This window comes from Parasteatoda tepidariorum, chromosome 2, assembly GCF_982258835.1.
Source record: "Parasteatoda tepidariorum strain Cologne lab strain chromosome 2, Ptep-v5.0, whole genome shotgun sequence".
Taxonomy (NCBI): domain Eukaryota; kingdom Metazoa; phylum Arthropoda; class Arachnida; order Araneae; family Theridiidae; genus Parasteatoda; species Parasteatoda tepidariorum.
The window spans coordinates 76420930-76437808 of NC_141756.1; the positions used below are offsets into that span (position 1 = coordinate 76420930).

At 28.9% G+C, this 16879-nt stretch overlaps 1 protein-coding gene across 1 annotated transcript in view; it reads right to left on the reverse strand.

The window, feature by feature from the left end:
• LOC107437455 (neural cell adhesion molecule 1-A) overlaps positions 1-16879 on the reverse strand; it is a 425122-nt gene that overhangs the window by 274986 nt on the left and 133257 nt on the right. The window contains exon 2 of the mRNA XM_087157544.1: positions 4811-4928. The gene's annotated coding sequence lies outside the window, so the exon portion shown is untranslated. The remainder of the gene's footprint in view (positions 1-4810; positions 4929-16879) is intronic.

The window sequence follows — 16879 nt, forward strand, 5'->3', positions numbered from 1 at the left end:
TATAAACTGTTAGGGACAATTTTAAGTTTTTATAAATTTTTGGGAGTGGAACGGAGCGAACTGATTGCTTTTTAATATGATTAAAAGTTTGGTTTGAAGAAATTCTTGTAAGGTAATAGAGTTATTTATATTTTATCATGATTTAAATTTCGAGAACTTATTAGCAATTTCATCATTTCCCTTCTGTCTACTGGTACAAAAATTACATTAGTCCATATCTTGGAACCTTATCAAATATAGTGGGAAAGTCAACCATACCAAAAATTCTGAGATACGAACATGAAAAATTTATGAAACCTAATATGCATTAATTACATTTGAAAGTGTTTTAGGTAAAAATGCGTGAAAACCCACTGGAAATCATTTATTAAGAGTCTCACAAAGAGTTACTGGAAATTAAAAACTGAAAGTGTCCTTAAAAATACAAAGAAAATACTCACAAGAGACTATGAAATTTCACAGAAATGAAGCAAGTAAAACCTTGCAAATTACCTCAGTGTTCTTAGACACTAAGTTTTTATCAGATATGAAACCTCCAAACCTTGAAAACGTGATTAGAAAAAAAAGTATACTAAGCTAGATGCGATTGAAAAAAAAACCACGAAATTTAACAAATATTGTTGCTTAATGATTAAAGGCAAATGGTAAGAAAAATAAAAAAGTCATAATCAATAAAAGATTTACAGATACTAGTAAAATAATGAAAACAAACTATATTTTTAGGCTTTCCAATAACCCTTCCATTTCGATCGATTGCCTGAATACAAGTGATACATAACATAATTAGTGTGAGTGATTACAACGCCCTCTATTGGACAGGCAGAACTCTTTCCATTTTATATGTTTTTCTATATAAATTGTTTGTGGTGAAGTGAAATGAGTTAATTTTCTAATAAAAAGTTTGTTAATGTTTTAATCGAAACAAATTTTACCAACGTTTTATTTTAACAATATTTCTGTCTATAAAGATGATGGTTGTAGTTAACCTTAGTAAGATTGCAAAATCATTTTAACTTTCATATCTAATTCTCTTTGTTACAAATTAAAACAAATCAAACGAAACTGAATCTACGTCAAGTGTAACCTAGTTTTGCCGAATATCATTTTTTATAAAGCATACTTAAACGTTTAAATGTATTTTTAGAATGAATTTACGGTACTAATTGTAATATTAGTATTGTAATGAGCGTTCGGAATTCCTTAATTAGGAGGAATACATATATATCTCTTTATAATAAGAAAAATATAACTCATGGTGTATCATGACATATTTATTAAGAGCTTAAAACAATAAATGATGTAAGAAAAGTGATAGTTATTTTATCATGACAGGACATGTACTAAATAATTTAGAACGTTATCTAAAAATGCCTTTTTCTTCTAAAGAGCATAAATCTAAAATAATAGAATGAAAATACTTTTTCGAGTCGAGGCTAATCATTCTTTTTATTCTGCCACGGAATAAAAAAATATTTGAGTAATGCAAAACTAAAATAAGGCTATACATATCTATCCATATTTCTGTTTCGAGTTAGTTTTGCTTTTCTTTAAAAAAACTTTCTGAACTACTACCAAATAAACTGTGTAAGCCCAGAATGGAAAAAGTAAGAAGCGCTTAAGTTAGTGATTCATCATTCCAGGACGAAAAATTGGATCTTGTTCTCTTCTTGCAAAGCTTTGAGATAAGAATTTGTTGACATTCTCTACAATAGTAAGCAGCTTCGTATCTTGTTTGAAGGATGGACTACGTAAGGCAAGGCTTAAGATTTTTTTTCTCAGAAGCACATTTGCATGGCGTGAAAAAATTAAATTTCTTCTGCTTAACTTAAAATGATTAATAAGATTTTTTTTAGGAAAAAATAAACTAGCGAAGAAAGTTTACTATTTTTGTTTAAGATAAAAGTGATCATAAGTTATTGCTTTATTAAATTCTGAGAGGTATATGACGATAAAATTCTTACAGTACGTTTAGAGTAGATAACTATATAAATTAATATATGTTAAAAGTGTATGATAGTGTAAAACTGGATTAAAATGTAGCTAAATCGTATTAGGTGACTATGTAAGGCAAGGCTTAAGATTTTTTCTCAGAAGCGCATTTGCATGACGTGAAAAAATAAATTTATTCTGCTTTATTTGAAATGATTAATAAGATTTTTTAGGAGAAAATAAATTAACAAAGGAAGTTCACTATTTTTGATTAAGATAAAAGTAATTATAAGCTATTGCTTTAGTAAATTCTGAGTGAAATATTAAGATAAAAGTCTTACAGTAACGTTTAGAGTATGTTAAATGTGTATGATAAAGTAAAACTGGATAAAAATGTAGCTAAATCGTGTCTGAAAATGAGTTGTTTAGGTGAAGCGAATAAGTAAAAATGAAAATAAGGGTAGTGGAGTGCTGTTACGAGATCATTGTAAATATTTGTAATGAAAATAAAGATAAATTTTGAAATCAGTTAAAAATAACATTTGAATTTGGTAAGTGTAGTTCATTCCTGAAACAAAATGAGACATCAGTTGTGTTGTTAATCATTTTAGGTTTTCTAACCATTTGCCATTCTAACTACTTTTTTCAGGCTATTGAGATTTTTGATTGATTTGAGAATAAATCCTCTGAACATTGCATTTGAAAACTGAAGTAAGGTCGTTAATAACCAAAATTCCTTTTTATTTTTGATTAAATATAGCATTCTTTTAGGAAAATGTTTTGAAAAGGTAAATAAAATTCGTCTACAACGACATTCATGATAAGTAAGAAAACGATGCCTTTACTAAAGGTATACATCTTTGAAGAATTTCACAAAATAAATATTGGTAATGCGTTTATTATTAACTAAATCCATTTTAGTATTTTAGTTTATTCTTAACTAAATCTAAGTGCATGAGTTTTAATTTTCATGAAAATCAGAACTCATTTAACTACTAAGTTTAAAAGAAAAGAAACTGAAAATGAGTGTTATCCAAGGAATTTTATCCAATGGTCTTAAGTACGATAATTAACAATGTAAGGTGCAACATATTCATTTTCTTTTGAATAAAATTATTTTTTTCCTTTGAAAGCATAACAGTATTCGCTAGCTAAAAAATTTAAATTAACAGAAAAAGCGTATTATTTACTTAACTAAAATTTTGTAAGTTAAATTAAACAATTTTGCAAAAAAATAATAAGAAGAAAATAAATAGTCAAAATCAGTTAAAGTTACAATATTCTCCTTTTCTATCAGGGGTGAATCTCACTGTCTATTCCCGAATGGCATACAGCATGGCCCATCTTCAAACCAAATTATTTTTTTGAAATATATAAAAAAACGAGAGTTACGAATTTAAAAAACAAAAATATCAGAATGTTTGGTGCCCTCTATTAAGACACTTATCTTCAAGACCACACCACATAAAAATTCCTTTTCCGTGGCAACATTTCTTATAACTATGATTTACGTTCCGTTGTTTTGGAGAAGAGTTCCGTGTCCGAGCTCTCGAATCATGTGGAATCTTTAGTTTCATGCATACAGCGGGCGAAATTTTTTTTCAATGACATGTTTACGTTTTAAAAAAATTTAAAAGTGGTGATGGATGATTTAAAAAAATATTGGTAATATAATTTTATATATAATTATAATTCATAACATATAATTTTGATTATAACAAAATTTTAAAGACTTTTTTTCCTTGAATTCGTATATTTCAATTTAAAGATGTAATTGCACCATCTTCTATTTTTTACAGACTTTATTTGGGCAGGAATTTAACAGCTAGCTCTGAATCCTCCTTTTTGTAATTTTTGAATCATGAACAAATTCATGAAAATTTGTTCCTTATTCAGGATGATATTCATTATTTATGAGGATATTCATTATTCTTGATAATATTCATTATTCATGACAATTCAATATTCACAGACAATTACATTCATCTTGAAAAATTAGATTATAATCCAAAAAATTCAGCATTTCGACAAAAAATAGACCGAAAATTCCATTTAAAAAAAATCTGTAAATTTAGGAGCAAAACTAATTTTATATTTGAAATCCCACTCTCAGATCAAGTATATGAAGTATATCAAGTATATCAGTATATCAAGTAAGATCAAGTATTTGAATTAATGCAACAAGCATTTTGTTTCCCAGTGTTATTTATTAATTCGAACTGACTTTAAATATTTGGATTGGATATCCAACCAATTGTTTAAAATTGGTTACGCGAGCATGTAATCTTTATATTAAAATATTGGTCTGATTCTTTACAAGAAACGTTTCGAAATATATTCATTATTCAAATTTTATTCATATATACTGATAAATTTAGCGTAAAAACAATTGTGAAGAAACATTATATGAATTTTGTAAACAATTCGCAATAAGTTTAAATTTTACTCGTTCGAAAAGCTTCCATAACATAGTTTTTTTTAACACCATTATGCTCAGGTTTTGAATAAAATAAATCATATATACATATTTATTTTGAAATAAAAATATAACGCTCTGTTTTTTTTCAGTCGTCTGACAATTCTTTTATAACAGGAGTATGTAAAAAACATGTATTATCCATGCCTTTTCAAATCTCTTTTTAGTAGAATTTTTAGAAGAAATATAAACTAAAAAACACTAGAGGAAATGCGTAGGTAACTATTGGATATTCTTCTATCGTTTGCTATCATATTCTCTAAATTTACTTTTTTTTTATCAGTTTCTGAGAGATTTCTAGCATACGACTTTTTTTCGGAAATCCACTCATAGTTCTAGTCATAGTTCTTTTTCATTTCTATAATATGTAGACAATAGAAACGCTCTCTTTTTATATCTTCTTACCTTTAGTAGAGTCTCCAGGAATTTTCACTTTATCTTGCACTTTCACATAAATTTTTTATTTTCTCACTTGGCAGATGTTCCACTTTGAAGTGGCGTTTTTTATGCAATTTTATCTAACCTGCAAAAGAAAGAGACTCAGAAAATGCAAAAGATTCTATAAATTCAGTTTTATGAAATAAAAGAAATGGTATAAAATAGGTGTTGCAAAAATGTTGTTACGGTGTTTTAGGGCAGCATAAAAAGAATTTAAATAACATTTATAAAGACAGGTTTTTATATTTAAAGCCGTTTTAGCTGCAAAATATGCATGCCGAATTAAAGCTTAAATAAAGCTTACTTAAAGGATTTTTTAACATGATCAGAAAGAATTAGGATTTATAAAAAAGCATATTTCTTGCATATGAAAGATATTTGAATCTCAAATTAAATATAAAAAACGAATGCCTCATGCACCAAAAGTTAAAAAAAAACAAAGAATATTTTATACATATTAAAATATAGCAATTATTTGTATATGTAAGATTTAGGTTTAATTACATATTTATTTCAGTTTCCATTTTTTCCTTTAAAATGCTGTTCTTCAAGAGATAATGCATCTTTATAAATTTTAAATGTACTACATAAATAAAGAATAAATATATTTGAGGTTTTGAGTACCTTATATTTGAAATATTAACTTTCACATTGTATCACTCTGCTTATTTAACTATATATACTCTCTAAATATAATATTAAATTTTAAATTTGGATTCTTAAAACTACCTTAGTAAATATATTTATAAGAGTACATCGTGTTTGCATAGCTATATCGCAATAATTTCTTTTAAAATAATTTCTGATTATATTTTATAGTATAAAGTTTAAGAGGGGACAAAAACAAATATTTTCAAAATTAAATAATGACACTGAATTTTTATTCTTCCAATTTTGGATTAAAAATCTATTATTTATCCCTTGTTGTATTTACCCTTCCAACTAATTAGTTTTATTTTGTTTCTTATTCAATGCATCAGAGAACACTATTTCCATGTAGGTAGTTTTTCAATTCCGATTGTTTTTGTTTTTTAATATCTTTCGGTATATCTTACTCCCACCGATCTGGGATCGTTGCTTTAACAAAAAATTGACTTATTATTCTGTCTTTCTTTTCATCTCTAGGGTGATTCAGTACAGCAGTTACGAACATCGAAGTCGAACACACCATAAAGATTGTGAAACGTATAACCCATAGTCGGACATGGAAGAAACATGGAATTAAAGTAATTAAGATAAATAAAACTGCTCTTTCAACTACACACAAAGAGACAGTTTATTATAAAGAGGCTACCCTAGGCCATACTCCCCGCCACTTTTGTAGCCGCAGTAATAAATCACCCTGCTTATACCATTGACCATCGAGAGAGAGGGACATTAAAAATTCAATTACTGAGCTAAAATGTTGTTAACAAGTATAAAAATACAGCTTTGTCTCTTTGTGTAATATGAAGAATTATATTTTTTTGCCACAGATTACTGAATTCTATATAATATAATATACTGTTAAACTAGGTTCTTATTGCAATCTGAATATATTTGATCACCTCTAATTCTATTGCCTTGAAATGTAGTCACGAGTATGGCAGAAATTACGGCAATAAGAATTGCAAACCGAGCACCTTTCTTAAAATTAACTTCCAAGTTTTTAATCAGCCCACAATATTTCTCCCAACTCGTTACTTGTATAAGTAATACCCATTCTCTCAATTACTTGTCCTCTGAATCTCAATGGCTGAGGAGATTCATTTAATGTTTTGTTGTGTAAGAAGAAGAATTATATTTTATTTCCCACAGATAACTGAATTTTATATAATATAATATACTGTTAAACTAGGTTCTTATTGTAATGTGAATATATTTGATCGCCTCGAATTCCATTGTCTTGAAATGTAGTTGTATTGAGAATAGCAGAAATTACGGCATTAAAAAGTGCAAACCGAGCACCTTTCTTAAAATTAACTTCCAAGTTTTTAATCAGCCCACAATATTTCTCCCAACTCGTTACTTGTATAAGTAATACTCATTCTCTCAATTACTTGTCCTCTGAATCTCAATAGTTGAAGAGATTCATTTAACGGTTTGTTGTGTAAGAGGAAGAATTATCGGATCGATGCTTCCCAAACACCCCTCTTTCCACTGCTGTGTGTCCAATCCTCTCTGCTATAACCTAGCATCCGGAAATACTTATTTTTAGCATGCCGACTCCGGGCAATTAAGATTTCAATGGAGAGTACAATAGATTAAGGCGTCGCGCTGACAGAGGAGATCCTCGTAAAAAGCAGCAATTAGGACCTAAAGTTCATTAAAGAAGGACTCCTCTGTCCCTCCTGCTCCCGCTTCTGAAATATACGGCCGGAGTCTTTAATGACTTTCATTTGGAAATTCGGCACTGGATAATTAGGAAATGGCCATTTTCCGCATTATCCTTAAGGGATGGCGAAAACATCAAGGAGAAGAGCAGGAGGAAAAAAAAATTCTGAAATCTTCATTCATATCGGAAAGAATATTTGCTGTTTGTAATGAATCGATGACAGCGGAGAATGGATGTTACTTTTCTTTGGTTGAATTTGTTCCAAAATAATACGTTCGAAAAATAGAGATATTGATTGAAGATTTAGAAGTATGTCCTTGAGAAGAAGTTTTCATGGTACATGGAGCAAGTTTTCCTATTTTGTATCAAAATTCATCCGCTGCTCCGAAACAATTTATGTTAATGTATTAATCGTTAATCAAGTAGTGTTAAAGGAATGAATTTATTCTTTAATTAAATCTTATGGAATGTATTGTAAATTACCAAATATGTATTAATTAAGCTTTATATTTTAGAGAAAAAGCATTTTCCGTTAGAAGAATTATTTTTTCAATTAAATATATCGCACTTTAGTTTTGTGTAAATTGATTTTGTATTGATTTTTTTCTCTGAACAGATTGTGTATTACATATTTTTTATCTATTTTCTTGTCAAAATTTAGACAATAAGTAAATTTATTGAAGTAGCTTATTTAATGTGATTAAAATTTACTTTTCTATGCAATAAGGAAAAACTTTGCAGACTGAATTTAAAAGTACCAAGAATGTCAGTGACTAACAGCTTATTGAATATTTTTAGAAATCCGCTCATTAATGATTTCAATTTATCTCATTATTCAGTAAAAAATTTCAGATCAAATTGCATTAAAACTGGTCTTTTCCTCTTTCCCTAGACTGGCAACATGGGTACCGGTCTAAGCCCAGGGTTCTGCATACTTAAAACCAATTTTTGCAATAAGAAATTATACTATAATTTTATTATTTGATATTTAATTAGAGTAATACAGGGATTTTTATTGGGATAAATATTACTGTAAAAATTACGGTATATCAAAATATTTTATGCCCTAGAATTTTATGGAAAAAAAGTACCAGCACCTTGAGTGACGATACTTTTTACCGTAGTTTGACCTTAGATATTTTACAGAGTAGCTAGCACAGGAAAGAGTAAGTTCCAAACAAATGTTTTTTTCAATAAGTGCAGATTTTTTTATGCTAAGCAAGATAAATCCACATGTGAATTTTAAAAAAAAATCAAATGTAAAATATTAGTCATAATGTGTGTACGTAAATTATGCAGTAAAATGTGGAATTTTTCCTCAAGTAGTTTGAGTATAGTTTTGTTGAAAATATTTCTGTCGTCAAAAAATAGGCAAATTTGTTCTTTGATTGCATTATTTTACATTAATTTCTGCATGTTATAGTTTTATCTCTTAAAGAAGTCAGAGTGGGCTGTCATATTTTGAAGATCAGAATACAAAGAAATCCATTTATTGTTATTTTGAAAATTTGCACTATTCTCTATTGGTATATCTCAGTTTAATCCATTCTTACAAAACAACACTTTCATCAATTTGAATTTGCAATAAAGTTTACTATATATTTGGCTTTTTACCAAATGTCAGACGTGCTTGTGTTAAATAATCTGCATTAATTCCATGCAAGAGATTCGATTCACTTCTGACTCGCAGTAACGACAGTTTATGTATCACCAAGTTTAAGCATAAATTTGTAACTTTAATAACTTCACCTTCCATTCTACTAAAATTGAAAATCACTATTAATATCAATGCCAAAATATTTGATATAACCACTCCGTGCAAAATTCCATCCGATCAATTTTCAATCTATCAAAGAATCACGTTAGGATACCACTTTAGATGGAAGTATATTCGAGTCAGTCCGAATTTCAGTAAAGGGGAAATTAGTTATGTCAAAAAGTTTATTCAGAACTCATCTGGCATGAGTTTGTATTCCCCGAAGTGACATGATTTTAATACGAATTCGGAGATTCAAACTCAGATCAGAGAGAAAATCTCCAGGGACTTCACGCAATTTTCAGAGATTAGAAGGATTTCTGGAAGCACGCTAACATTGCTTGTTCCTCTAATAGAACTTTAATAGAAGCGCGAAGTCGAACAGGAAATCTTGTAATAAGATTCCTTTAGAATATGGAATGGCCATTTAGTTCAGTAATACAGGAAATTTCTTAATGAATATGCTTTCAGGCATGAGGAAATCTATGATTATTTGTGATGAACCGATAAAAGCTATCTATACTAGGAATCTTTCAAAAATTATATAATGGCTTACATATTTGTGAATGAGTTTCTAAATTCTAAAAAAATTATATTTATAACGATAATTGATTCAACGTATTTTGTTTTACTATTTCAGTGATGTACTTATCGATATAATTTAAATAGAAATTTAGTATTTAGGTATTTGTTTTGAAAATTTAATCATATTGGAAATTTTTAATGAATACGCATTCAAGAATGAGGTGGTGTTGACGTATGCCTGTTTAGGTAGGGGGAAGGCGATTGTTCTTGTTTTCCAGTGGCGCCATCTATGGCCAAGAATTCGACTTCTGCCACACCACACGTCACACCTTTTTATAGGACCGGCCCATTCATACATCCCTTCATTCATCCAAAGATCGTAATTTTGACCTGGATCAGAGAATGATCGATCTCCAATCCAGTACCCCCAGAGGCATTGATTTGTTATGGGAACATGGAAGAATTTTGCGACTCTACAGATTTAACGTGCATCAGTCACTTCACTACACGGGGAGTCTTCGGCCGGCGGGGTGCGAACCCACGAACTCTCGGACAAGGGCCCAGCGCCCTTCCGACCATGCTATCCCGGCCCGAATGAGATGGTGAACAGCTTGTAAGGAACCGATAAGAACTATTCAGCCACTTTATTGTATCTTATATTATTTCAGAGATGCATTGCTAGATATGCTTTTAATGTCAGCATATTATTTAGAATTTTACTTTGAGATTTTAGTAAGATTATAATTTTTTTTAGTGAATATGCTTTCAAGAACGAGGTTGTAAAAAGTCAATAAAATCTATTAAACCGCTCTCCTGTGTGTTATCTTATTTCAGTGATTCACTGTTAGATATTATTTTGATGTCAACATTTTATTTAGATTAGTACTTTGAGATTTTAGTCATATTTGAAATTTCTTGATGAAAATGCTTTCGAGGACGAGGTTGTGCTGAACTGCTTGTGAGGAACCGATAAAAGCTATTACACCACTATATTGCATGTTATATTGTGTTAGTGATGCATTGATAGATATGACTTTAATGTCAACACATATCTAGATGCTTACTTTGAGATTTTAGTCACAATAGACAATTTTTAAGGAATATGCTTTCAAGGATGAAGTTTCGATGAACTGCTTGTGATAAACTGATAAGAGCTATGAAATCGCTTTATTGTATGTTATATTATTTCAGTGATGCATTGCTAGATATTATTTTGATGTTTACTTTAAAATTTTAGTCATATTAGAATTTTTTTAATGAACATGCTTTCAAAGATTATAATATCTGTTTATCTATTGACAATTTGAGATGAACTGCTTTTACATTTGTACAAGAGTTTATAAAATAAGAAAAAAAAATTATTAGCTATAACAGATTCCGTGTGTTGTGTTTTATTATTTTAATGATGAGCTAAGCATTTCTTAATGCCAAAATATTATTTTGACGCTTGTACTGCTATTTTAATTATAGTATAACATATTTAATTATTTTCTACTTGTTTGTAATTGAAATTGATTCTAGATATCATGTTTTATTGTTTAAGTGATGTATAAGAATCTACACATGTTTTCAATGCTAATTTCTTAGGCATATGCTTCGAGATTTCAATTATATTTAATTAAGTGCAATGCATTCATAACTATAATTCATTATAAGTGATCTGTTCTAATATCTTAATAATAACTTCCAAGGAATTTTTTTGAAACCAATCTGTGATTTAGACATTTGATCTGGGGTCCAAATTATATTTTAAGCCCATTTTTATTTTACATTTTATTCCGAAGAATTATCCAATTGTATTTAATTATGCACTATGCATTTCCAAATATAATTGATTCTGTGTTATGTTTGATTTATTCAATAATATCTTTCTTAACATTTTTTTAAATATATATATATTAAATTTAAATTTTATGATTCAGATGTTTGATCTGTGATTCAAATGATTTTTTTAGAACCCTAATTTATTTTACATTTTATTAAACAACTTTGTTCAAAGGGAATCATTAAAATTGCAAGTTTTACTCAAAATGGAAAACCACTTCTAACTTTTGGTAGAATCAATGATAAAATCCCTCTCAAAAATGAAAATTGAACAATAAATTCCTTTCTAAGTATCGATAACTATAACTGAATAATGATTTTTTCTTACGATATTGTTTCTTATCTCGAAAATATCTCACCCTTTTTTAACAAGGGAGCTCCTTTTAACTCATGCCATACGATGTTTCTTCACAAAGCAACTTAATGAAAAATCGGTTTATTCTACAGAAAATCATGAAAATTCACTATAAATAGTTTTTCCCAAAATAAAATAGTTAAGCGTAAAGCTATGCGTGATTTCCGACCCAATAAGAGCTGGGGAGAATATATTCCCAAATAAATAAGATGATTTCCGTTCTCCAAAACTAAGACACGTGCAGGAAATGTATATACCTTTTTTTATTCCCAAAGAATAAGATAAGAAACATTAAACCTCTAACAAAAAATTGTAACTTTTTTTTTGGAAGTTTGCCAGCTATCGGACTTTTAGAGCATACTATAATATGTCCATATACCCATACAATTATATAGAAAGTTATTATGCATTAATATAAAATGGAAAATATATATATATCTAAATAAAATATTGTGTTTAATTGCGCAATCCAGTTCTAATCTTTATGTTTACCTTCAAAAATTAATTGAATAGGAATAGTTTTAAACTAAATACGCTATAAATATGTAATGAAATTATAAAGCATACCAAACAATTTCAAACCCTCTTCTGTACATACGTCGCATTCAGTATAATATACTTTATTAATCCTACTGTAAACTATATAATACTTCTCAAAGTATATTTAATACAGATAATCCTGGAACACTCAGAATCCCTTTCCCAATTATATATCATATAATATTCAAATACAAATCATAGGAATATAAACTGAGGCTAGTTGAAGTTAAGCATTTTAATAATTTAAAATTCATTTGTAAACTGTAAAGAGAAAAAGTTTTTACGCAATAGAAAGCATTTGCCTGTAAAGAGATATTAGGTAAAGCCATTCAACATGAAGGGCAATTTGTATAGAGAATTATCTAAACCAGATACTAATCTTAGCTTCGCATTCGTATTTATGAAGAAAATGTGGAAGTTTGGTATAAATTTTTAAATGTTGTGTTTATTGTTAAATTCTATAAGTAATATAATTTGAAGTTATATGTTTACTTATTAACTGTTTTATGTCTAACATCTCGTTTACTTGTTTGCCACAAAGAGGCTAGGCGTCTTAAAGTAAGAATGTCAGGTTAACGGAAGAAAAAAAACAGATTAACATTTCACTTTTGCTAACAACATGTGGACCACATGTGCTGGTATAACATGGTAAACCGCAAGTAAAGGGTTGATTTTAATAAATTTTTCTCGAGAATAAGATTTCCTTATATATTTCTATTAAGGTATGCATTTATTTTTTAAAGGCTTATATATTAGGTCTCTATTAGATATAAAATACTACTCCTTTTTCTTGTATAACTTGACAAAATCAGACTGTATAATGCTCCCACGTTTGGGTCACCAATCCATTTATGGCAACTGAAGTTTGTTCGTTGAAGACAATTAGTAATCAGTATGTAATATTTTCAAAAAGTGCTTTATAACAAAGTAAACAATTATTATATAATGGCTAAGTATTTGTGATTAAGCACAGTTTTAAATACTATCTGTAACAATTAAAAGGCTTATCTCACATATATTTTTCATTAGTTTATATTGAAAACATATAAGGAAAATACAAAATATGTATTTTCTTGTAAAGGAGGGATGTTCGAGCTTAAATTAACTCAGGCAACAAGTATGGTAGCTTTCTAAATTCAAAAAGTATATTAATCCACGGGTGGCTTAGAGAAAGGGCAAAATTGGGAGAATATTGTCCCCTAAACACTATTTCTCCATCGAAGTACATGGAAAAACCGGTTTTGCTATGCAGAGTTAATATACCAGGTTAATATACGACTTTATACGCGTAAAACTGCCAGTGGGTTCACCAGTCAGCAGAGAACGCCTGCTGTCAATAACTACAAAATAATGTGGAGTTGACCCAAAGAAGTAACCAGCCATATGATATCAACCTTTCTCTACATTTGTGCACATTCTGAATAAACTATGGTGCTAAAAAGAATTGCTTTGAATAACAGCATTAATTAATTGGTATAAAATTAAGTTGAAAAACCATGGTTGTCATCTGAGATCAGAAGAAATTGAGATTCAGAAATTATAATATTCAATTTACAGTAAGTCTATAGAACCCAGTATATATATATATATATATATATATATAATCCTGACAAGAACCTCAAAAGAAAACGAGATTAAAATCTTCAAGAATTGTTTAAATAGCAGAGGGAAAATGTAAGCAATCAAAGCACTTTTAAATGTGCTTTGATTGCTTACATTTTCTAACTAAACTAGTATCGATATTTTTAAAAATACCCTAAAAAAATACCTAGTACTAAAAATAACTATCCACGTCCCATTAGTAATTTACAGTCAATTCTGAGATTAATATGTTTAATATTATATTTAATTAGGATTATAGAAACATACATTGAGGAATTTAATTGCGGGGCAATGTTTTAGTTAAAATGTCTCACGTATATTTTTCTTTTAATAAATTATAAATATAGAGCGAGAATTTTTATTTAAAATATTCATTCCAAATTCATTTCTGAAGAAATTCAACATATCATCAATTGACAACTTAATAGATTAATAGTGTTCATAAATAAATAATTATATTAAAAGAAAACTAAACCAGTAAAGGTTTTTTAAAAATTTAATAGCCTCATCTACGAAATTAAAACATGACTACAGTGTTATTATTTGAAATATAAATAATTCTGTGTTTTAAAATTAATATTTTTACCCTCTTCTTTTAGAGATAGATGCAAAATTACGAACAAATGTTAAATTCTCTAATATTGAGACAATCTTCATTTTGATAAACTGAGTTAGAACTTCTTCAAGTGTTTTCGGTAGCAACATACTACCTGTACCATCTACCCAAAGAATAATAAGTGTAATAAGCAAAAAGGAAGACTTGCTGATCCATTAGTATTTCTATGATGATCACGCTGGGTTGCAAAACAAAATGAAAGAGTGGAAGGCAGCTGCGATTTCGCAATCAATGCATTCCGTATCTTCCTGCTGACTACATAAGCCCCGTTGGGCTACTTTAGGTGGATTAGCGAAATGGAAAAGCAGAAAGAATCAGAGAGTTTGAAAAGGAAAGCTTAATAAGTTGACTTCAAAGCTAACCTTACTTACGAAACTAATTTGGAGGGAATAGTTATGACTGTTTGGATGGAATAGTTATATTCATATATATATTTCTTTACTGTACACATATTGAGATTAACTAACCGACAATGGTCAAAATTTCATAAATTATCATTAGTCGATAGGATTTGATTAATATTTTATAATATGAGCGATAAATCAATGAAGTAATTAGTCTTATTGCAGGTTTTCTAAATTATTTATTTATGTTAGGTTATGAGAAGTAAAACGAAGGTTAATAATTTCACTACGTGTGGCGATAACGTCACTGAATTCATATTTTAAAATGTATATAAAATTTTTTTTTTCTCACATTGATACTTACGCTTTAATATCACGTTTCTTTAAACTTAAATAATGGAAATTCATCATAAACTAATAAAATAAAATTGAATTTATCTAGTAAACTATTTAAAAATTGTGGTAAATTCTAAATATCACATTTTAATGTTTATTCCAAACGATGAATGTTTATTCCAAACCTGTCAATTTCTATTAATTTTGCAAATATAATTGGCGAAAAGAACAAAACTGGGTTATTCTTGTCAAAGCGCTTGCACGTGACGTAGAAAGAGAGAGTCCATTTGTTCTGAGGCAAGATAGGCATGCAAGTTATCCCGGAAGTAGGCACAAGGTGTTATAAGTTGCATTCGGTTCCGCTGCATAACGTATTTGTAGCGGTATTGCCCCCGTTCAAATTCCAACTCATGTCTGCTACTTTTTTGCTATTCAGTTTATTAACGAATGTTTAATTCGTACAAATATTAAATTATATTCTTTTGTAAAATAAATACTTAACTAACATTGTATATATTTTATGTATCTAACAAATCTATATGTTTCCATGAGGGGTGGGTTTTATTTACATATAAAAATTTATATACTATATTTCCTGAAAGATAGCTTTTGTGACGTCAACCGAATGAGAAAATATATTTCAGCGGAAATATTTCTGATAAATATACCATCAATACACACTAAATAATTCAACCAGAGGAAAGTATTCTTTTCATTTTTTTTTTACTCCACTAAATCTCCCAATTCGTAGATAGAACATTCCCTCCGAACTTTACCCTTTCAAATACAAGAACTTTATATATATTGTTCAAGATATTGTTTCCGATTTGAACTTCCTTTCTTCAATAGAAATATTTTAAGAAAACGTATTGGAAAACAAAACATCCTTTAGACATTTCACTTTAAGGTAAAGGTCAAATTCAAACTTGCGCGAAACTCGATTCCCGAAAGGGGGGCTTCCTTCCACCCACCATTTGGCTGATTGCACTGGAGATTTGAAATAGTGCAAATGATTTGGATACCATTCCAGAAGAAAAGAAACTCTATATATTTGATTTTAAACAAAGTTTGCTGAAATAGAGCTAGGACATTTCACAATATATCGTTAAAAATGATATTTTTCAATTATCGTTATAACGATAGATTAAAAGGAATTTTACGACATATTATGGTTATGATAACAAACAATACTTATCGGCAATTGCATATCGGTAACTGTTATGCATGTTATTTATTGAGAAGTATCGTATCTAATTCAATCAACAATGAATTAAAAGGCAAACCTTCCTATGGACCATTCAATTTAAAGGTCAAATTCACACTTACGTGAAACTCGACTCTCGAAAGGTAATAACCTCGTACTTATCATTTGGAAGGTTGCACTGGTGGTTTAAAGTAGTGCAAAAGAGCTGGATACCCTTCCGGAAAAGAAACCAAACTCCATATATTTAATTTTAAATAAAGTTAGTTGAAATATATATATAGGAGATTTAGCAAATTTTTTGATTTTCGGGATAATGATAAGTAAAAAAAGGAGTCTTACGATTAATCTTGGTTATGATAATATCAATTATTATAATCAATTGCATATCGGTAATTATATTTCACGATATTTATCAAGAAGTATCGTATCTAATTCATTTAACGATTAATTAAAAAAAACATCTCTTAGACATATCACTTTAAAGTTAAGGTCAAATTCAAACTTACGCATAACTAACTTCCTTAAAGGGGGCTCCTTGCATCCACCATTTGGCAGATTGCATTGGAGATATGGAATAGTTTACTCTAGTACCTTATCAAGTAGCAGTAAATTCGTATGAT